General features: G+C 40.3%; 1 non-coding gene across 1 annotated transcript; it reads right to left on the bottom strand.

Moving 5' to 3' along the window:
* Nucleotides 1-10,295: 10,295 nt before the first annotated feature.
* On the bottom strand, nucleotides 10,296-10,402 carry LOC127089102 (small nucleolar RNA R71). Its single transcript, XR_007790879.1, has one exon. It is a non-coding gene; the product is annotated as a small nucleolar RNA R71 (small nucleolar RNA).
* Between the last annotated feature and the right edge of the window lie 12,174 nt (nucleotides 10,403-22,576).

Below are 22,576 nucleotides of genomic sequence, written 5' to 3'. Positions count from 1 at the left end.
GATCAGCTTGTCCTCGAGAAGGCTCAAATGAAGGCTTCTTTTGAGACCGAGATCCGTCACATTTGAAGGAAGTACGCGCCTTTAGCTAGGTCTTCTGACATTGTTGTTAGGGATCCTTAGGATGACTAGTCTCCTTTTCTCTTGTATTTTCATTTGGTTTCTGAGATTGTACTTAGTGTAATCCTTCCAATTATATAAATGAAAATAGATTTTTGGTTATATAAAAATTATTGCAATTGTTGATAGATATGTATATTTGAAAATGATATAGTAAGTTCCTTGAAAACAAAAATAAATAAACAAGCATTGCATTTCATGCATCATTTGCATAAGCAGGTTTCTTATTCGCCAGATGTCTCATTGGTGTTTCTTCTGTGCTTTAGCCAAGCTGACTCATCGGTACAACACTCGCGCCAATCTGAAAATTATGGAGCATCTAGAGCAAGAGAACATAGAGCTGAAGGACGAGATCGCCCGCGTGACTGCCATGATGGAGTCAGTTCTTGCAGCTCAGAGCCAAGCTTCTCCAATGCCTGCAACTCCTCCTCCTCAGAGGACTGTTATTTTAGAGGTGGCTACCTCTACCATGCCTGCTGTTACCGCTCATTTTGCACCCAGTATGCCTGCCGGATTCCCGTGGGGAATGCCGCCGAACTTTATGCCTGCCGACATCTAGCCCGGTCATGTCTGTGCCACCTCCAGCTGTGCACACCTTACCTCGTGTAGAGGACACCATTTATCACTCTGAGCCGTCTGAGGGTCCGGATGTTTATGAGAAAATGGATGAAATGAAAGTTCAGTTTCTTGAGTTGCGCAAGGAATTGAAGACTCTATAGGGTAAGGACTTATTTGGAAAGAGCGCTGCTGAGTTGTGTTTAGTGCCCAACGTCAAGATCCCGGTGAATTTAAAAGTGCCTGACTTTGAAAAGTACAAAGGGAACACTTGTCCACTCAGTTATCTAGTGATGTAGGCTCGCAGGGTGTCTACTCAGACTGACAATGATCAACTGTTGATTCACTACTTCCAAGACAGTCTGACCGATGTTGCGCTCAGATGGTATATGGGATTAGACAGTGCAAGCGTTCGTACTTTCAACGACTTGGGGGAGGCTTTTGTCAAGAAATATAAGTACAACATGGACATGGTGCCTAATAGAGACCAGCTGAGGTCTATGTCTCAGAGGGATAAGGAGACGTTTAAAGAGTATGCGCAAAGATAGGGGGAATTGGCTGCCCAGATCACTCCTCCTTTAGAGGAAAAAGAGATGACAAAGATCTTTCTGAAAACTCTGAGTTCATTTTATTATGAACGAATTATTGCTAGTTCCCCCAGTGACTTTACTGAGATGGTAAACATGGGTATGAGGCTTAAGGAAGGAGTCCGAGAGGGACGTTTGTCGAAAGAAGAAGCATCGTCATGTAAGAGGTATGTCAGCAACTTTGGGAAGAAAAAGGACAATGTAGCGAATGCAATAAGCAGTGGGAGGAAGAGGAGGCCTTGGATCAGAAGGAATCAACCATCCCATCAACATCACCATCAAGTATCTTTAGTCATTCCAGTTTTCTCTAATAATCAATCAAAACCAGTTCAATGACAACAACGTCAACAACAACAACCGCAACAACAAGCAAACACCTACAACAACAGCAATACCAATAACAATCATTATCAATAAAACTTTGAGAGGAAGAAGGTCTCTTTTGACCCAATTCCTATGTCTTATACAGAATTGTATCTGTCTTTGGTTCTCAAGAACCTAATCCAACCAAGAAACCCGCCGCAAATTCCAGAACCACTTGCATGGTGGTACAAGCCTGAGCTCCGTTGTGCTTTTCATTAAGGAGCACACGAACATGACATTGAGAACTGCTATCCGCTTAAGTATGAGGTTCAGAAGCTGATGAAGAGTGGAATGGTGTCCTTCGAGGACCGTGCGCCGAATGTGAAAGCAAATCCATTGCCCGCTCATGGGAACTCTTCTGTCAATATGGTGGATGGTTGTCCTGGCGAGTTTAAGGTTTTTTTATGTGTGTTTTATCCGAAGATCCTTGGTCTAGAAGCACAAGAACATTTGTATGTTGAATGATTGTGAGCATAACCACGATGGTTGTGTTGTTTGCAGTATTAATTCAAGGGGTTACGAAGTTGTGAAAAGGGACATCCAACGACTGATGGATGAAGTCATGATTCAAATTGTTTAATCCCGTCATGTAGATGACGATGTAAATGTCATAGTGCCCATTTTAAAGCAGCCAGAGAGATTGGTAATTCAGTATGACAACAACAATAGTAATAATGTTAGCAATAGATCAGTATCACCACTAGTTATATGGTTAGCGGGCCCAGTCCCGTATTCATCTGATAAAGTTGTGTCATATCAGTATAATGCTACAATGATAGAAGGTGGTCAAGAGGTCCCGTTACCTACGACTAGAACTTTAGTGAGCATTGTTGATGTTACCAAGGTGACCCGCAATGGTCGTGTGTTTGGGCCGGTGTTCCCAAAGGATAAGGAAGAATCAGTTGTTAGAAAGAAGATGGAAGTGCTTGTTGTAGATCCAGTTGGTGCTTTAAAGGGTAAGTCTTGTTAATCCAGCGATTTGAAGGCTAATGATGATGATGAGGTACTTCATTTGATCAAGAGAAGTGAGTTCAATATGGTGGAGCAGCTGCTCCAACCCCCCTCAAAAATCTCAGTGTTGTCTCTGCTCATGAACTCTGAAGCTCACAGAGAAGCACTGCAGAAAGTTTTGGAACAAGCATTCGTAGAACATGATGTTATAGTGGATCAATTTGATCATATCGTGGCTAACATCACTTCTTGCAATAATCTTAGCTTCTGTGATGAAGAACTCCCTGAGGATGGTAGAAATCATAATCTGGCTTTGCATATTTCTATGAATTGCAAAGAAGATGCTTTGTCAAATGTTCTTGTTGACACCGGGTCGTCACTGAATGTGCTACCGAAGTCAACTCTGTCCAAGCTATCATACCAAGGAGCGCCTATGAGGTATATCAGTGTAATCATCAAAGCTTTTGACGGTTCATGCAAAATGGTTATTGGTGAAGTGGACCTTCCAGTTAAGATAGGTCCGAGTGATTTTCAAATTACTTTTCAAGTAATGGATATCCACCCGGCCTACAGTTGCTTGTTGGGAAGGCCATGGATCCATGAGGCAGGAGTTGTTACCTCCACTTTGCATCAGAAACTTAAATTTGTGAAGAATGGAAAACTTGTGATTATTGGCGGGGAGAATGTGTTGTTGGTTAGCCATCTGTCATCTTTCTCTTATGTTGAAGTTGAGGATGAGGTTGGAACTCCATTCCAGGCCTTATCTATTGCTGCTAAAAAGGGAGCTGGGGCACCTATGTCCTCATTGAAAGAGGCCAAGAAGATTGTGGAGGAGGGTAATATTGATCAGTGGGGGCGCATGGTAGAGGTCTCCGACAACAAAGGAAGAACCGGTTTGGGGTTCCAGAAAGGTTCATCAACTGCAAGGTCTGAAGATATGCAACTTAGCTTCCATGGCGGAGGGTTCATTCATGGCATAAATCAACACTTAGTTGATGTGCTAGAGGATGACGAAGAGGAAGGCTGCACCAATTTTGTGACCATGGAAAGGCTTGCAACAATTGGACTGCTGTTGATATTCCTGTTATTTTGCATCAATCTAAGTAATTGCTTTTATATGTTTTCAAAATCCTTCTCCTATGCTTAAGGGAGAAGAGAACATTGTTTGGGCATTTTCAAATTGATCATCAATAAAATTAATTATATTCATCCACATCTATGATGTTTTGTTTTTACTTTTTACTTTATTCTGAAAATGGTAATCACGAAAAAACATAAATAAACAAGATAATTGTCCATATCCATAATATTTGGTCACAAATCCACTTCTCTAAAATCAAAGTATCAAATCATTATACAGGTTGGTTCCTAACCCCATTGAATACAATGATTCTTCTCCTTCTCCAAATTTTGAATTCCCTGTGTTTGAGGCCAAGGAGGAAAGTGACGAAGAAGTGAGTGATGAATTATCTCGTCTTCTTGATCAAGATGAAAAGTCCATTAAGCCGTTCGAAGAGCAGATTGAGTTAGACAACAAGGGTTCCGAGGATGATGTGAAGGAAGTCAAGATTGGGTCTCGCCTGTGTCCAGATGTCAAGGAGGGGTTGATTGATCTTCTTCGAGAGTATTCAGATGTGTTTACTCGGTCCTATCAAGACATGCCTGGTTTGGATTCTGAGATTGTGGAGCATAGATTGTCATTGAAGCTAGAATGCCCGCCAGTCAAGCAGAAGTTGAGAAGAACACATCCTGATATGGCTGTCATGATCAAAGAGGAAGTGCAGAAGCAGATTGACGTCGGTTTCCTTGTAGCCGCTGAGCATCCGCAATGGATGGCCAATATTGTGCATGTGCCGAAGAAAGATGGAAAAGTCCGCATGTGTGTTGATTATAGAGACTTGAATAAAGCCAGTCTGAAAGATGATTTCCCTCTGCCACACATTGATATGTTGGTAGATAATACTGCTAAATTCAAAGTCTTTTCGTTTATGGATGGATTTTCTAGATATAATCAGATCAAGATGGCACCCGAAGATATGGAGAAGACCACATTCATTACACCTTGGGGAACATTCTGTTATAGAGTGATGCCTTTCGGTCTAAAGAATGCTGGTGCAACTTACCAAAGAGCAATGACTACTCTTTTTCATGATATGATGCATAAAGAGATTGAAGTTTATGTCGATGACATGATTGCTAAATCAATTGATGAAGAGGAACATGTTGAGCATTTATTGAAGCTATTCTAGCGTTTGAGGAAATATAAACTCCGCTTGAATCCCAATAAGTGTACTTTTGGTGTTCGTTCTAGTAAGTTGTTGGGCTTTATTGTCAGCGAGAAGGGTATTGAAGTTGATCCTGCAAAGGTCAAAGCAATACAAGAGATGCCTGCGCCCAAAACTGAGAAGCAAGTCAGTGGTTTTCTCGGCCGCTTGAATTATATTTCCAGATTCATTTCCCACATGACTGCCACATGTGCGCCTATATTCAAGCTTCTTCGGAAAGATCAGTCTTGTGATTGGACCAAAGATTGTCATAAAGCTTTCGATAGTATTAAAGAGTATTTGCTTGAGCCTCTGATTTTGTCTCTGCCTGTTGAAGGAAGACTGTTGATCATGTATTTGAATGTGCTTAATGAGAGTATGGGTTTGTTCTTGGTCAGCAAGATGATACTGGAAAGAAAGAATTTGCAATTTACTACCTCAGTAAGAAGTTCACCAATTGTGAGACTCGGTATTCTATGCTTGAGAAGACTTGTTGCACATTGGCTTGGGCTACTAAGTGTTTGCGACAGTATATGTTGAATCATACCACTTGGTTGATATCCAAAATGGATCCAATCAAGTATATATTTGAAAAGCCTGCTTTAACTGGGAGGATTTCCCGTTGGAAGATGTTTTTATCAGAGTATGATATTGAATACCGATCTCAAAAAGTGATCAAAGGTAGTATCTTGGCTGACCATTTGGCTCACCAACCAAATGAAGATTATCAGTCAGTGCAATATGATTTTCCTGATGAAGAGATTTTGTACTTGAAAGTGAAAGATTGTGAGGAACCATTGCTTGAAGAAGGGCCAGAACCTGGTTCCCGTTGGGGCATGGTTTTTGATGGAGTTGTTAATCAATATGGTAATGGCATTGGGGAAGTGATCATTACTCCTCAAGGTATGCATCTACCATTTACAACTAGATTGACTTTCAAGTGTACAAACAATATGGCAAAATATGAAGCTTGCATTATGGGGCTTGAAGAGGCCATGAATCTCAGAATCAAGGATTTAGATGTCTTTGGAAATTCAGCTTTGGTTGAGAATCATATCAAAGGTGATTGGGAGACAAATCAACCCGGTTTGGTACCGTATAGAGATTATGCGATGAGTATTTCATATTTCTTTACAGAAGTTGAGTTCCATCATATTCCTCGAGATGAGAACCGGATGGCAGATGCTCTTGCAACGTTTGCGTCAATGATTATGGTGAAGTATTGGAATGAGGTTCCCAATTTATCGCTAATGTGTCTTAATATACCAACTCATGTGTTTGCTATTGAAGGAGTCAGAGACGAGAAGTTGTGGTATTACGACATCAAATGTTTCCTCTAAAGTCAGATTTACACGTCTGGGGCATCATTGAAAGATAAGAAGACTTTGAGAAGATTAGTCGCTAATTTCTACTTGAATGGTGATATATTGTACAAGAGAAACTTTGACATGGTTTTACTCAGATGCATGGATAGACACGAAGCAAACTTGTTGATGACTGAAGTGCGTGAAGGTTCCTTTGGTACTTATTTCAATGGACATACAATGGCAAAGAAGATGTTGCGAGCAGGCTACTGTTGGCTGACAATGGAATGTGATTGTTGCAAGCTTGTGATGAAATGCCACAAGTGTCAAATTTATGCTGATAAGGTTCATGTTCCTCCGACACTATTGAATGTTATTTCTTCCCCATGGCCCTTCTCCATGTGGGAAATTGATATGATTGAGCCCAAAGCTTCGAACGGACATCGTTTCATTTTAGTGGCAATCGACTACTTCACAAAATGGGTTGAAGCGGCATCGTATGCAAATGTAACCTAGCAAGTTGTTGTAAGGTTTATCAAGAATCAGATCATATGCCGTTATGGTGTGCCAAGTAAGATCATTATTGACAATGGATCGAACTTGAATAATAATATGGTGGAAGCTCTTTGCAAAGACTTCAAGATTGCACACCATAATTCTTCTCCCTACAGACCTAAGATGAACGGGGTCGTTGAAGCTGTAAATAAGAACATTAAGAAGATTATTCAGAAGATGGTTGTCACATATAAGGATTGGCATGAGATGCTCCCATTTGCTTTGCATGGGTATCGTACATTCATCCGCACTTCAATAGGGGCAACTCCTTTCTCTCTTGTATATGGTATGGCAGCAGTACTCCCCGTAGAGGTTGAGATTCCTTCATTACGTGTGCTCATGGGAAAACCTTGTTCTTTAAACTTTCCCTTTTCAAGTACGTTATCTTTCCTTTCAATGTTATTTCCCTTTCTATTATTTAATTAAAAAAAATACTTATTATAATATATATTTATTCTAAATCAAGTCCCTAGTGTGAGAAATTTCTATTATCTATTCCCTCAAATTTTCATGAGCCATAACAAAAATTCAACACACTCAGTAAGTATAAAGGTTGCCTATTTCATCAAACTTGAGAAAAATTAAGACAAAAAAAAATTATTACCGCCCCAACACTCTAAACAAACCTCAACATGTTAGATCAGAAAGGTACCTGTTATACAAGTCCCTGGACTTTTAACTTTATAGTAACCCCGAGTAGTTTATACAAGAAGTCAGCACCATCTTAATAGCAAACTACGTGGAGGGCCGACGAATATAAGTGAATGATTCCCAAAATAAAAAAATATATATCAGGAAATGCACTAACTAAGTTAGGTGATCCTTACCAGATCATTTAATCTAAAGGCTGCAGATCATACAAAAACATAATACGAAAGATCCATTATGAGTTGGTTCAGCAGGTATCTGGTGCTGAACTTGGTAGGGCGGACTACGGTCCGATCCCCCGCAATTTGCAATGGACCAAATAACGAAGTTATCCGACTAATGTACCAGAGCTTCAAGCTAAAAAGGGGATCAGAATCACTAACCGGTCACTCCACTATGTGCGCGAAACGATAAAGGGCTTAATGTGATTTCGCTAGAATGAAAACGGGTGAAAAAAAGAGTGAAAGATCTAGGCTAGCTATAATGGCATGACTCGAACTGGTTTGCATAAGGTGAGGTTACCTGAGGTTGTAACGGTAGTTGTTGATGTCAAGATTAAACTCAAGTTACTCCTAAACAAAATCTACTTGCAACCTAGTACGAATTGATGTGTGTTTTGAAATTTCATCTGGCTAAATTTTTAAACGATTTCTATATTGTATTTTGCTTGAGGACAAGCAAAGGTCTAAGTATGGGGGAGTTTGATAACATGAAATAATATCACATTCTAGGACTCGATTTAATTAAATTATATTATTATTCACTTCAATTTATTTCATTTTATTCGATACTACTTGGTATTTTGCTTTCTATTTATCTCAGGTAGTTTATTTGAAGCCTAAGTGAAAAAGGAAGAAAAGGAGGTGCAAAAAGAAATGAAAAGAAGCAAATTCCACCAAGCCAAGGCCCATCCAAAAAGCACAGGCGTTGCGCCTGTGACGAGCGCCACACAAGGTGTGACGAGCGTCACGCCCTGCCTACTTGTGTTACGAGCGTAACAAATGGTGTGACGGACGTCACACCATTCTCCTATATTTTTGGCTTCAGAAGCGCAACAGAGGCACATTGAAGCCTATTGTTACGCTTGACTATTGGAACGTGAGGATTTTTTACACGGAAAGCCTTTGGAAACCGTTACAAAAAGTGAGCAATATAAATAGTGGCATTTGGCAAACCCTGCAGTCTCTCTCGGCCGTCTCTCTGCTTCGTTCAATTTTTCTCTTCCAGCCGTGCAAGCATACCATTACCTTTTTACAGTTTTTGCTTTATTTGCAATTTTTTATTTTCTTTTCCAGCAATTCCTTTAAGCACTTAATTAATTTTTCACACAATAGTTTCTACACCGGAAACTATTGTGTATCTTTTACCGGATCTAACCTTACGTTAGACCCTAGATTTTTATTCCTTCACTTTTATTTTCCTGCCCGATTGAAGAATTCAAGAACAAATCCAACCGGTCTGTGATGAAGTGTTCAAAGATTGCTATAAATTATTCAGGTTCTTTAATTATTGTTTGAATTTATATATGCCCTGCTTTATTGTTTATTTATATTATTTGCCTGAGATGAATTTATTTAAGCATAATGATTGTTTAGATCTATTTAGCATGTCTGGCTAATTTACTTAGGTATCGGTATGTAAAGTAGCGGAATGAAGGAATCAAAACTAAGTTGGCTAAATTACGTTTAAAAATAAAGTCACTCTTTTTATGGTCTCAATTTACAGGTTTAATAACAAGGTTTTTGTACGAGAGTAAAAGACATAAAGAAGTTAAATTCAATAGAACGAGAGTTTGAGTTTTTAACTGGACATAGTAAATTGAGCATTAATTCTAGATCAGGGCGAAAGCAATTTTTAGAGTTAATTAAATTCTGGTCTTTTTCAAAAAGTATTTTTAAAAGTTAAACGTGAGGACGAGAGTTAAGCATTTGAATTTAATTATATAATCTAAGTCAACAGAGCGAGAGTTTGAGACGAGGGTGTTTAAACGATTAGTGTTTTCTTAAAAAGAGTTTCTATAGATTCTGTTGTTTTCAAAATATGATTTTGGACTTAACCAATAAGTGACAGCTGCGTTAATATAAAGTCATAGTCTATTCAACAATGCGAGAGTTTGAGAAAAGACTTTTAATCAATAGTATTTACTGAAAAGATTTATTTTAAAAAAAACCAAAAAAACAAACGAAGATTTGATTCCCTAATTACGACGAACTACATACCGATATCCGCTTAATTGATATTTAATTTATATCTTATTTTAGTTTTAACTTTTCCCTCAAACAATCAAAGTATCATCCGCCTTAGCTTTACGAAGTAACCTTAGAAAACGGTATATCGATTCATAAGTCCCTGTGGGATCGATATCTTTTAAAACTACGCGATAGAACTGTGCACTTGTAGTTTGTACCCCAAATTCGACTCATAAATATGGACCAACTACCAACGACGACATCATGGATGCTATCGATGGTATGCAAGCGCAAAATCTCGAAGTGATGCAGATGATGCGCCAGATGCAACAACAACAAGAAGCGAGGAATGCAATAACCGATCAGCGGTTCGCTCAGTTGCTCAGCAGGTTTGATGATTTGGAAGTACATCAAAGATCACCAGGTCCAAGAACACGCGGCGGAAGGCAGCATTGACTCTAGTTTCTTTTTTCTTTTTGTATTTCTTTTGTTTTCTCTGAAACATTGGGGACAATGTATCATTTAACTGTGGGGGGGAAAACCTTGTTCTTTAAACTTTCTCTTTTCAAGTACGTTATCTTTCTTTTTAATGTTAAAGCTAATGGTGTCACTTCAGAGGCAATTCGACTTCGTCTCTTTCCTTTCTCGTTAAGAGATAGCGCTAGAAGATGGCTTCAATCTCTTCCTTCCAACTCAGTCACCACATGGAACGAGTTGAAGAAAGTCTTTCTTGCCCGATATCTTCCGCCGAGCAAAACAGCTATGTTAAGAGCCCAGATAAATGGATTTAAACAGAAAGATAACGAGTCTCTTTTCGAAGAATGGGAAAGATACAAAGACATGATGAGACTTTGTCCACACCATGGTTTAGAGGACTGGTTAGTGATTCATACCTTCTATAATGGTCCCTTGTACAACACGAGGTTAACAATAGACGCCGCCGCAGGTGGTGCACTTATGAACAAACCTTACGCTGATGCTTATCAACTTATTGAGAGCATGGCCCAAAACCACTATCAGTGGGGAAGCGAAAGAACAATGGTAGAAAAACCTCAGGCGAAAAGTGGCATGTACGAGATAAGTAACCTTGATCATGTTAATGCAAAAGTGGATGCTCTGGTCCAGAAAATTGAAAGTTTAAATGTATCACCTCCAGCCACCGTGGTTGCCATAACTCAGAATTGCGAAGTCTGTGGAATCCAAGGTAACACTCCTGCAGATTGTCAGCTCCTAACAGGAATCCAAGCAGAGCAAGTAAACTATGCTCAAGGAAATCCCTACTCGCATACCTATAACTCCAACTGGAAGAATCATCCTAATTTTTCATATAAGAGTAATAATGCCTTATACGCGCCTGGACAAGCTCCAAATCAAGCCCCAGCTATACCTCCTGGATATCAAAAGCCGATCCCATCTACACCTAACAATAACGTTCCTAGGAAATCCAACTTGGAAATCATGATGGAGAACTTCATAGCTTCTCAACAGCAAACCAATAAAGATTTCTTAAACCAGAATGTACACACTGGCGAACAAATAAAACAAATAGCAAGTAAAGTAGATGCCCTGGCTACCCATAACAAAATGCTGGAAACACAAATATCACAAGTAGCTCAACAACAAGCGCCTACTGCTTCCCCAACTGGTACATTTCCTGGACATCCCTAACCTAACCCGAGAAGCCACGCTCATGCAATCATACTAAGAAGTGGAACGGAAGTGGAAGGACCGTCTGATCCAAGGATAGAAAACCAAAACTCTAAAAAGTCAACTGAGGAAGAAAATAAACCTAAGGAAAAGGAAGAGAGTAATAAGGAAACCGTAGAAAAGAAAGAACCTTATGTACCTCCACCACCTTATAAACCACCTATCCCTTACCCCCAAAGGCTTATTAAAACCAAAGATGCGGGCCAATTTAAAAAATTTGTTGACCTACTGAAACAATTAAACGTCATAATTCTTTTTACAGAAGCTATTACGCAGATGCCCTCATATGCTAAGTTCTTAAAAGAAATTCTTTCTAATAAAAGGAAACTTGAAGATAGCGAAACCGTTACACTCACTGCTGAATGTAGCGCTATAATCCAGAATATGCCTCCTAAACTTAAAGATCCGGGTAGTTTCTTTATACCCTGTCACATAGGAAAACTTGTCATAGATAAAGCCTTATGCGATTTAGGAGCCGGTATTAGTGTTATACCTTTATCCATATGCAAGAAACTTGAAATGGGAGAATTAAGACCAACTAAAATGTCTGTGCAACTAGCAGATCGTTCTGTTAGATATCCTGTAGGAATTCTTGAAAACGTTCCCGTGCGCATAGGTCAATTCTACATTCCAACCGATTTTATAATTATGGACATTAGAGAAGATGAAGTTACACCCATTATACTGGGAAGGCCGTTCTTAGCAACTGCCGGTGCAATCATAGACGTAAAACGAGGACGACTCACTTTCGAAGTAGGAGAAGAGAAAATTGAGTTCATTCTTTCCCAATTTTTGAAAGCACCTGCAATAGAAGACACATGTTACTTCATGGATATCATCGATGAATGCATAAAAGAAACAGAGTTAGAAAATGAAAAATCATCTGACTATCTTGTAGAAGACAAACTTAACCAATGTTTAGCAATAACACCGGACCCTACGCAATGCCTTAAGAAACCAACCCTAGACCTGAAAACACTTCCCAAAAATCTGAGATATGAATTCCTAGACTTAGAACTTGAACGACCAATGATAGTTAATGCAGACCTAGGAAAACTCGAAACAGAAAAACTCCTGCATATCTTAAGAAAATATCCAACCGCACTAGGATACAACATCACCGACCTTAAAGGAATAAGTCCTTCTATTTGTATGCACCACATCATGCTAGAAGAAGACTGTAAAACTTCTAGGGAACACCAGAGGAGACTGAACCCTATCCTGAGTGAGGTAGTGAAGAAGGAAATAACCAAGTTATTAGAGGCAGGTATCATATATCCTATATCTGATAGCAAATGGGTTAGTCCGGTACACGTAGTACCAAAGAAGGGAGGTATAACAGTTATTGAAAATGAAAAAGAAGAAACTATAACTAAACGAATCGAATCGGGATGGAGAATGTGCATTGACTATAGGAAACTAAACAAAGCAACCCGAAAAGATCATTTCCCTTTACCATTCATTGACCAGATGTTAGAACGATTAGCAAAACATTCTCATTTCTGCTATCTAGACGGTTATTCAGGCTTCTTTCAAATACCAATTCATCCTGATGACCAAGAAAAGACAACGTTCAGATGTCCTTTTGGTACCTTCGCTTATCGACGAATGCCGTTCGGCTTATGCAATGCTCCCGCAACCTTCCAAAGGTGCATGATGGCGATATTCGCCGATTTTCTCGAAAACATCATGGAGGTATTTATGGACGATTTCTCCGTATGCGGACAAAGCTTTGAAGAATGTCTTGAAAACCTAGAAAGAGTTCTAGAACGATGTGTAAAAGTAAACCTAGTACTTAATTGGGAAAAATGTCACTTTATGGTACAAGAAGGAATTGTTTTAGGACACATCATCTCAAACAGAGGGATTGAAGTAGACAAGGCCAAAATAGAGGTAATCGAAAACCTTCAACCTCCGAAAACTGTAAGAGAAGTACGAAGCTTCTTAGGACATGCCGGTTTTTACCGACGATTCATTAAAGACTTCTCTAAAATAACTAAACCTTTGACCGGACTATTGATGAAAGATGCTGAATTCATCCTCGACAACAAATGTTTAGAAGCATTTCAAACGCTTAAACAAGCATTGATCTCCGCGCCCATAATGCAGACACCAGATTGGAATGAACCATTCGAAATAATGTGTGATTCCAGTGATTACGCTGTGGGTGCTGTTTTAGGACAACGAAAGGATAAAAAGCTTCACGTCATATACTACGCAAGTAGAACTCTAGATGAAGCACAAATGAATTACGCCACAACCGAGAAAGAACTTTTAGCAGTAGTATTTGCGCTAGATAAATTTCGTTCTTACTTGGTCGGAGCCAAAATAATCATTTACACTGACCACGCTGCTATCAAGTACCTCTTAACAAAAAAGGATGCTAAACCTAGACTCCTAAGGTGGATCTTGTTGCTACAAGAGTTCGATTTGGAAATCAAAGACAAGAAAGGAACTGAAAACGTAGTAGCAGATCACCTCTCTAGACTTGAAAACCTAGAATCGGAAAGAACATCGATCAACGATGATTTCTCGTACGATAAACTTATAGCTACTTTGGAAGAAAATAAAGCTGATAAACAGGTAGAAACCACCTTAGCTATATCTGTTACACCATGGTACGCTGATCTCGTCAATTATTTAGCTGCCGGAATAGTCCCACCTACTTTATCCTACCAGCAAAAGAAATGATTCTTCTATGACATAAAACACTATTACTGGGATGACCCTTTACTTTTCAAAAGAGGCCCCGATGGTATTTTCCGTCGGTGTATACCTGAAGAAGAGGTAGAAAATATAATCCAACATTGTCACTCCGCTCCTTATGGTGGACATGCAAGTACATCCAAGACCTGCTCCAAAATCCTACAAGCCGGTTTTTATTGGCCAAATATAAGGAAGGATGTGCATGCGGCTATCAAGAAATGTGATAGGTGCCAACGCACAGGAAACATATCTAGACGTGACGAGATGCCACAAAAGGGCATTTTGGAAGTAGAGATTTTCGACGTGTGGGGAATAGATTTCATGGGACCTTTCCCACCTTCTTTCGGTAACAAGTACATACTCGTAGCGGTTGACTACGTATCAAAATGGATTGAAGCTATAGCTTCTCCAACAAACGACACACGAGTAGTAACTAGAATCTTTAAGAATATAATATTTCCAAGATTTGGTGTCCCAAGAATAGTAGTCAGTGATGGCGGATCGCATTTCATATCTAAGGTACTCGAAAAACTACTGTTTAAGTATGGCGTAAGGCATAGAGTAGCGACATCTTACCACCCTCAAACCAGTGGGCAAGTGGAAACAATGAAGATTCGCAAGTCTTGCACTTAGACGTAATGCCTCCAGACTTTATAGATTATATTTGATAGTTTTTATGTCAAGCTTGCGACATTAAACAAAGCGCTTAGTGGGAGACAACCCACAGATATTTTTATTCCTATTTTCTCTTTAATTATTATTTTAAATTTTATTTAGTATTCATTCTTAATTTATTTTAATTTATTAAAAAAAAACTTTTCTCTTCTTCTTTCGGCATTTGGCCAAATCCTGACTAAAACTCTTGTTTTTCTTTTCTCTAGCTAACACTAACCTGATGGGCCAAATTGATCGTATGGGTATCAAATTCAGAGGGAAAGCTCAGAAACAAAAGTTTGAGGAACTAGCAGCGAGAGAGATGCTACCTAGTTTGTATGCTGATGACTGGGCAATGACTGCCCTTGGACTAAGAGAGAGTGTCCTGTATTTGCTGAGTCAGATAGGGTGGGAAACCTCTCCTATCCGTAGACATTTCGTCACCTACCGGAGACTGACACTAGAATTCCTTAGCTCCCTGATCTATCTACCTAGCCATGGAAAAGGAATAAGCAGAGGTTTTATTTAGTTCAGAATGTTCAACATGGAGTATCAATTTAACATTCAAGATTTTACCACCCTTTTAGGTTTCCCTACCTCTTTTGATACATTCACTGTGAGCCAAGAAGACCTTTTTGAATATAGAGAACTTGAACATTTTTGGGGAAGCTTGACTGAAAATGACGATCCCGAGGAACATGAGTTTCTTTCTGGAAACATACATAACCCGGCCTTTCGTTATTTCTGAAATTCTAGTTATCAGACTTTGGATGTCACACTGGTTGTTATGACATCCAATTCTGCACAGACAGGGATTATGCAGAACTTAACAGTAAGTGCAGTAAATAACACAAGTAATTGTTCACCCAGTTCAGTCCAACATGACCTACGTCTGGGGGCTACCAAGCCAGGGAGGAAATCCACTATTAGTAGTATCAATTCAAAGCTAAACTCACCCGTTTACAACTTATCACTTAATCCCTACCCAATGCAATTTCAATCTTACACTAAGATCAGAGTTCCTACTCACTCCCCCTCAATCACCTCAGTGATATTAAAGACACTTTGAAGTCACACTTCAAAAACAACTCTTGATTATGCTTCACAGCTTAAATCAAGATACACAGCACTCACGCTTAAAAGCTTTGAGTGACACAACACTTACAACTCAATGAACACCCTATGCCAAAGCAATCATCTACTTGATAATGGCTTGGCTTACAAGATACGTCTAATACTAGACTCACAAAAATACAGTTGTGAAGTATGATGGACACACTAAATCTTCACGCCTCAAAATCCCCGAAACTGAATGAAGGAACGCCTTCCTTTTTATATTGCAGCACCTGGGCTTTTGCACCTGTATTCTCCTGAATTTAAGGTCACTCAAGTTCCCATAAATTCAACATTTAGGTTGCTAACAAATAGGCTATTTGTTAGGTTCATTGACTGTAGCTTGGTTGTTGATTTCCTGGATTTTCTCTCAGCTGTTGAATCCCTAAAGAATAGCCTGAGAAAAAGCTGAAACAGAAAACTGAACAACCTACAATTTAGCATATGCTGTCAGGAATGAATGTCACGACATTCAGCTTGACATCAAGGTCCATATGATGAGTCTGTTTTTCCAGAAAATAGACTGTACAATTTTGCTGACCTGTACATGATCAAAATGATCATACTACAGTAACAGCTTACATTAATAAATGTCAAAGTGTCCAACTTCACATTTACACATTTGGCCTTAAGTTAGTTCTGTTATTCTCTTGAAGAACAAACTAAGTTACATGCTGAAGTATAACAGAACACCACTTTGTCTAATCTTCAGCAGCTGCTTTCAATGATGAATGTCATAACATCCAGTTTGACATTCAGTCAGTAGGCCTTATGCCAAGTCTGGTTCTTCCTTGATAACCAGACTGCACTTAAATACTAAGTTCTAACAGAACTCCTGCTGTTCTATTCCTTAGTATCTGTTGAATGTCACAGCATCCAGTTTGACATTCAATAAATCCTGTGTTAGCTAGTCCTGCAGTAACTACAATGTAGTTACACGTACATGTCATGACATCAGTCAAGACATTAGTACCCATCTAGTGTTTTACCATATAATGCAGCCAATTAAACACCTACAAACTCCCCCTTTGGCAAATTTTTGGCTAAAACACTTTGATCCCCATAACAGAGTTCATGGCAGCGGAATCACACACCTAGCAGGAAATAATACTAGCTAATACACTCAGAGTGGCAGCACACTCACACACATGGAAGTTAAATAAAAACTTCACATAGCAGCACACACATATTAGAAGTTGCACCTAAACTTCAACATCAGCTGCAGGGGGGGGGGGGAAGTTAAATAAAAACTTCACACACATATCAGCATACACACAGAGGCATACAACAGCATACACAGAAGCTACATACACACTTCATCACACAGCAGCTGCAGTAGGGGAAAACTTCAATCTGTCATGAATGAGAACCTGTTTTAATAAAGTTTAACAATGTAAACTTCTGTTGTCCTGGGGTATCACTTGTCACTCCCCCTTTTTGTCAAAAATGTTGCCAAAGCAACACTTTAATTTACAGATCCACAAATAGTAATTAGAATTACACACATGACAGAAAAACACAAAAGATGTGATTAATCCTCAGCCTCATCATCAGCCTCCTCATTAGCCTCCTCTTCAGAGCTGGCCTCTTCCTCCTCCTCAGCAATTTGCCCATCAGCTCCATCCGTGTCCTCAGCAGTAGACTCCAGTTGCAAGATGAGCTGTTCCAGTGTATGCTTTCTAGCTTCCAGCTCTTTGCAGGTCTCTTTGAGAACTGCAATAACATCAGCTTTGTCTGGTTGGTTGCCAGCTTTGGAAGTCTCTCCCGATGTCAAGACAATGTCAGGGACATGCTTGCCCAGGAACAGTTTGTAGCTGAAAGCCAATGGACTCTCTCTTCTTTTCACGAAGTTATTATCTGTCAGGATGTGTGAAAATTGATTCAACACAATTCCACATATGAGAGATGGAAAGGCAATGGGTCCCTTCACACTAAAGCTCCCAGCATGCTTCATTGTCTGATCAAATATGTAAGCACCATAGTCCACCTTTGCCTTGGTTCCCACTGCATAGATGAACTTCCCTAATGCCACAGACACAGTTGACTTGTGGTTAGTGGGTACCCAGTTGGCTGCTCCAACTTTGTGTAGCATTGCATACTTAACACTTAGTTGGCTGGCCACTAGCTTCCCTTTGAGAGGCCATTTTCGGACTTGCTTTGCTGTGATGACTTGACAGACTGTATTGTCAGTCACTTCAAGCTCTGGTTGCTCTTCATCCGCTCTTCCCAGATACTGATTTATCACAGAGGGGGAAAAGGTCACACATTTGCCACGCACATAGACCTTTCGAAATTCCTTGGATCTCCCATCAGCACACTCCTCTGACAGATTTACAATGAACTCCTTCACTAAGGTCTCATAGCACTTAGGAAGTTGAGACACAGTTCTTATCAACCCTGCTTATTTGATGAGATCCACAATCTCCTTACAGTCCAATGCATTATGTGCCAGTTCTCTCTCCATGGCCAGCCTCTTGTGGTATACATACTTCCACCTGTTAACACTGGAGGCAAAGTGGAAGGACACATTGTCAATGGGAACTTCTGGGACACTGGTTGCCAGCCTGCTGGAAGAAGGCTTCTTCTTGGGCATGGATGTTGTGACATCACATGGGACATCAGATTCAGACTCAACCACCACAGCCTTGGTCTTAAACTTCTTAGGCACTTCTTTGCTCCAAGCTTTTGTAGGTCCATAGCTTTTCCTCTTGTGTGCACTCTCTGACTCTGGTTGCTTATGAGGATTTGTTTCACCAACTTCCTTGGAGGGGGACTTCTGCTCCACAGCCTTTTTCTCCCTTCTAGTCCTAACTCTCTTGGCTATCCTAGGGACAACTGTAGCCAGAAGTTCATTGTCCGAGAGCTCTTCCACGTTAATCGTTTCAGTCCTAGGGTTGTCCTCAACACCTGGAGTAACATTGGCCTTCTCACCTCTCACTTTGCCTGAGGGTTTTTCAGTCTTTGATCCCTCATGAGCATCTGGTTGCTCAACATTGTCAGTGACATTTTTCCTCAACACTACAGCTTTATCTTGACATGCAGCAATATCAGGAATGATTGTGTTCAAGGGAACAGAAACCCCAGGAACATTTCGATTGCCAGATAGTATCTGAGTGACGATAGTTGCAATGGAGTTATGTACATACCTTGACCCTTCCCTTGTGTGTTCATCAAGGGCGATTTCTGATGAAAACCCGGTGACCGTTTCCTTAGGTCTTCTTGCATGGGACGAAGTTGCTGCGTCACCAGCTGGATCCTCCCGGGTAGGGTGGTAAGAGTCGGTGCTGAGAGAATCAGACATGGTGGTGTACGAGGAGGTATCGGATTGACGAGCCATGCTGAAAATCTGAGAGGGAAGATGAACCGTTTCTTTGGACGAGGGTTTGCACGAGTGGAGAATGAAACGACTGAATGTGAAACGCTTTATGCAAGAGTAAAGTCTATTGGATTTTGACCACTCAGCGCTCACTATTTGTTTAATAATTTGACTTATTAAACAGTAGCTAACTAACTTCATTAGTTGCTACAACTTTTCAGACGCACGCATTCCCTTTTTGCCCTTACTATTTTCACCCTTAGTAATGTACAATGTCATGACATTTTGGGTGACATTGTACTCTGTCTGCATCAGGTTCCTCCAAACTAGAGATGACCACTTGCCACCACAAGCTAGGTACTGAGTTTCTGCCGACGTCAATAACACACACCTCTGTCTATCCCTTGCTGTCATCTCAGTTGTATGATGGCCAATGGGAACCAAGGGCTCATTACTTTTGAGCAGACACTTTCCATAGCCTGTCTTTTTATCTAAAGGCAGATATGAGGCTCTTCTCATAGCTCCCTTGGAAATGCTCTTCTTCACTCCTTTTACCTGAAGGGGATCAAGTCTTCCATGTCCCAGCTTCCCTTCCTGATCTCCCTTGGCCAAAGGACACTTGGGAAGGTTGATAGAGTATTTAGATTTCCATAGATAACAATTATCTTTGGATCTATCTCCTCTCATCACTTCTTGATTGCACCCATTCAACACCACACATCCTCCCTTGGTAAACTCCACCTTGTATCCTTGGTCACACAGCTGGCTTATGCTTATGAGGTTCACAGTTAGTCCTTTCACTAACAATACATCACTCAATTTTGGAGTTTCTGGACAGTCAAGTTTCCCAACACCCATGACTTCTCTTTTAGTTCCATCACCTAATGTCACAGACTTGGTGTTAGAGGGATGTAGATTCACCACTAGGTTGTTCATCCCAGTCATATGCCTTGAGCAGCCACTATCAAGGTACCAATCTTGTCTGATATGTCCCCTTGAAGAAGTGTGGGCAAGGTTAGCAACACACTGTTGATTCTCAGGCAAGAAGTGAATCTTGGATGCCAGCTTCTTAGGATTGACCTGAGGTGTCTGCTTAGCCGCCCATGTTTGTTTCTTAATGGGGACATTATGCGTAGACACCTTTTTCTTAGGTCTACCTTGAGGGGTCTGGTTTGGGTAACCATGCAGCCTATAGCAGAATGGTTTTATGTGACCGAATCTGCCACAGTAATGACATTTCCATCTCTTGAATTTCTTCTTCTGATGATTGTTCATTCTGGTTCCTCGATGTTGTGACTTTGGATGTGACTTCCCTTTGGATTTCTGAACTTTAGCCTTTGGGCGTTTGCGTTCAGCTGAGGATCTTTTCCCAAAGCCTAAACCAGATGTGGTTCCAGATTTCTGTCCTGTCTTCAGGATTTCTTCCAGGGTGTCAGATCCCTTATTCAACATTTTGATGGATTTGGTCATTTGGTCTAGCTTAGAGATCAGCAAAGATATCTCACCCTTCAGACCCTCTATGACTTTCAGCTGCTCTAGTTTCTCAGCTTCTAGCTCTTTGATGAGTTTCTTATGCTTTTCTCCTTGGATGCAAACTTCTGCACTTTTAACACATAATTCTTTATATGAGACAGCAAGCTCATCCAAGGTGAGTTCATCTCCACTTGAGTTCTCCTCTGAGGAACAAACACTGGTCAGAGCAGTGACATGTTTGGTCGATTCTCCTTCAGATTCACTCTTAGTGTCTTCTTCTGACCAGGTGACAAATAGCCCTTTCCTTTGCCTCATGAGAAGGGTAGGGCAGTCAGCCTTAATATGACCATGGCACTGGCTTCCCTTGCCTTGGTTGGCCTTTTCTTCATAAGTTGATCTTTTCTTTATGTCAGACGGGACGTTCTTGACATTAGGTCTACCCTGTTGATCAAATTTCTTTATGAGCTTGTTGAACTGTCTCCCAAGCATGGCTAAGGCTTCTGATATACTTTCATCACCTCCAGTACATCCTGCTTCTGACTCCTCTTCAGCATTAGATACAAAAGCTATGCTTTTGTTCTTCTTCTCAGCATACTCACCCAAGCCCATTTCAAAGGTTTGGAGGGAACCAATGAGCTCATCCACCTTCATGTTGCATATGTCCTGCGCCTCCTCTATGGCTGTGACCTTCATAGCAAATCTCTTAGGCAAGGACCTGAGAATCTTTCTTACAAGTTTCTCTTCAGCCATTTTCTCACCTAGTCCACCAGAGGTGTTTGCAATTTCAAGAATATTCATGTGAAAGTCATGAATAGTCTCATCCTCTTTCATCCTCAGATTTTCAAACTTGGTGGTCAACATCTGAAGTTTGGACATTTTCACCTTGGAAGTACCTTCATGAGTTACCTTGAGGGTATCCCAAACTTCCTTAGCTAGTTCACAATGGTGTACCAGCCTGAAGATGTTCTTGCTGATTCCATTGAACAGTGCATTCAAGGCCTTGGAATTTCCAAGAGCTAACGCCTCTTGCTCCTTGTCCCACTCTTCTTCAGGAATCTGCACACTGACTCCATCTTCACCTGTCCTCACTGGATGTTCCCATCCTTTGTTGACAGCTCTCCAGACTTTGCTGTCTAGAGATCTTAAGAAGGCTATCATACGAGGCTTCCAGTCATCATAATTAGATCCATCCAACATGGGTGGTCTGTTTGAGTGTCCTAAGTCCTTGTCCATGGTACTAGAAAGTAACTTCCCTAGATCTCACCCAGAAATTCACAGGCAGGGTGCCTGCTCTGATGCCAATTGAAATTTTAGTTATCAGACTTTGGATGTCACACTGGTTGTTATGACATCCAATTCTGCACAGACAGGGATTATGCAGAACTTAACAGTAAGTGCAGTAAATAACACAAGTAATTGTTCACCCAGTTCAGTCCAACATGACCTACGTCTGGGGGCTACCAAGCCAGGGAGGAAATCCACTATTAGTAGTATCAATTCAAAGCTAAACTCACCCGTTTACAACTTATCACTTAATCCCTACCCAATGCAATTTCAATCTTACACTAAGATCAGAGTTCCTACTCACTCCCCCTCAATCACCTCAGTGATATTAAAGACACTTTGAAGTCACACTTCAAAAACAACTCTTGATTATGCTTCACAGCTTAAATCAAGATACACAGCACTCACACTTAAAAGCTTTGAGTGACACAACACTTACAACTCAATGAACATCCTATGCCAAAGCAATCATCTACTTGATAATGGCTTGGCTTACAAGATACGTCTAATACTAGACTCACAAAAATACAGCTGTGAAGTATGATGGACACACTAAATCTTCACGCCTCAAAATCCCCGAAACTGAATGAAGGAACGCCTTCCTTTTTATATTGCAGCACCTGGGCTTTTGCACCTGTATTCTCCTGAATTTAAGGTCACTCAAGTTCCCATAAATTCAACATTTAGGTTACTAACAAATAGCCTATTTGTTAGGTTCATTGACTGTAGCTTGGTTGTTGATTTCCTGGATTTTCTCTCAGCTGTTGAATCCCTAAAGAATAGCCTGAGA

The sequence above is a fragment of the Lathyrus oleraceus genome, chromosome 5 (genome assembly GCF_024323335.1).
Source record: "Lathyrus oleraceus cultivar Zhongwan6 chromosome 5, CAAS_Psat_ZW6_1.0, whole genome shotgun sequence".
In the NCBI taxonomy this organism is placed as follows: domain Eukaryota; kingdom Viridiplantae; phylum Streptophyta; class Magnoliopsida; order Fabales; family Fabaceae; genus Lathyrus; species Lathyrus oleraceus.
The sequence above is the reverse complement of the archived record's forward strand: the minus strand, read 5'-3'. Positions and strand labels throughout refer to the sequence as shown.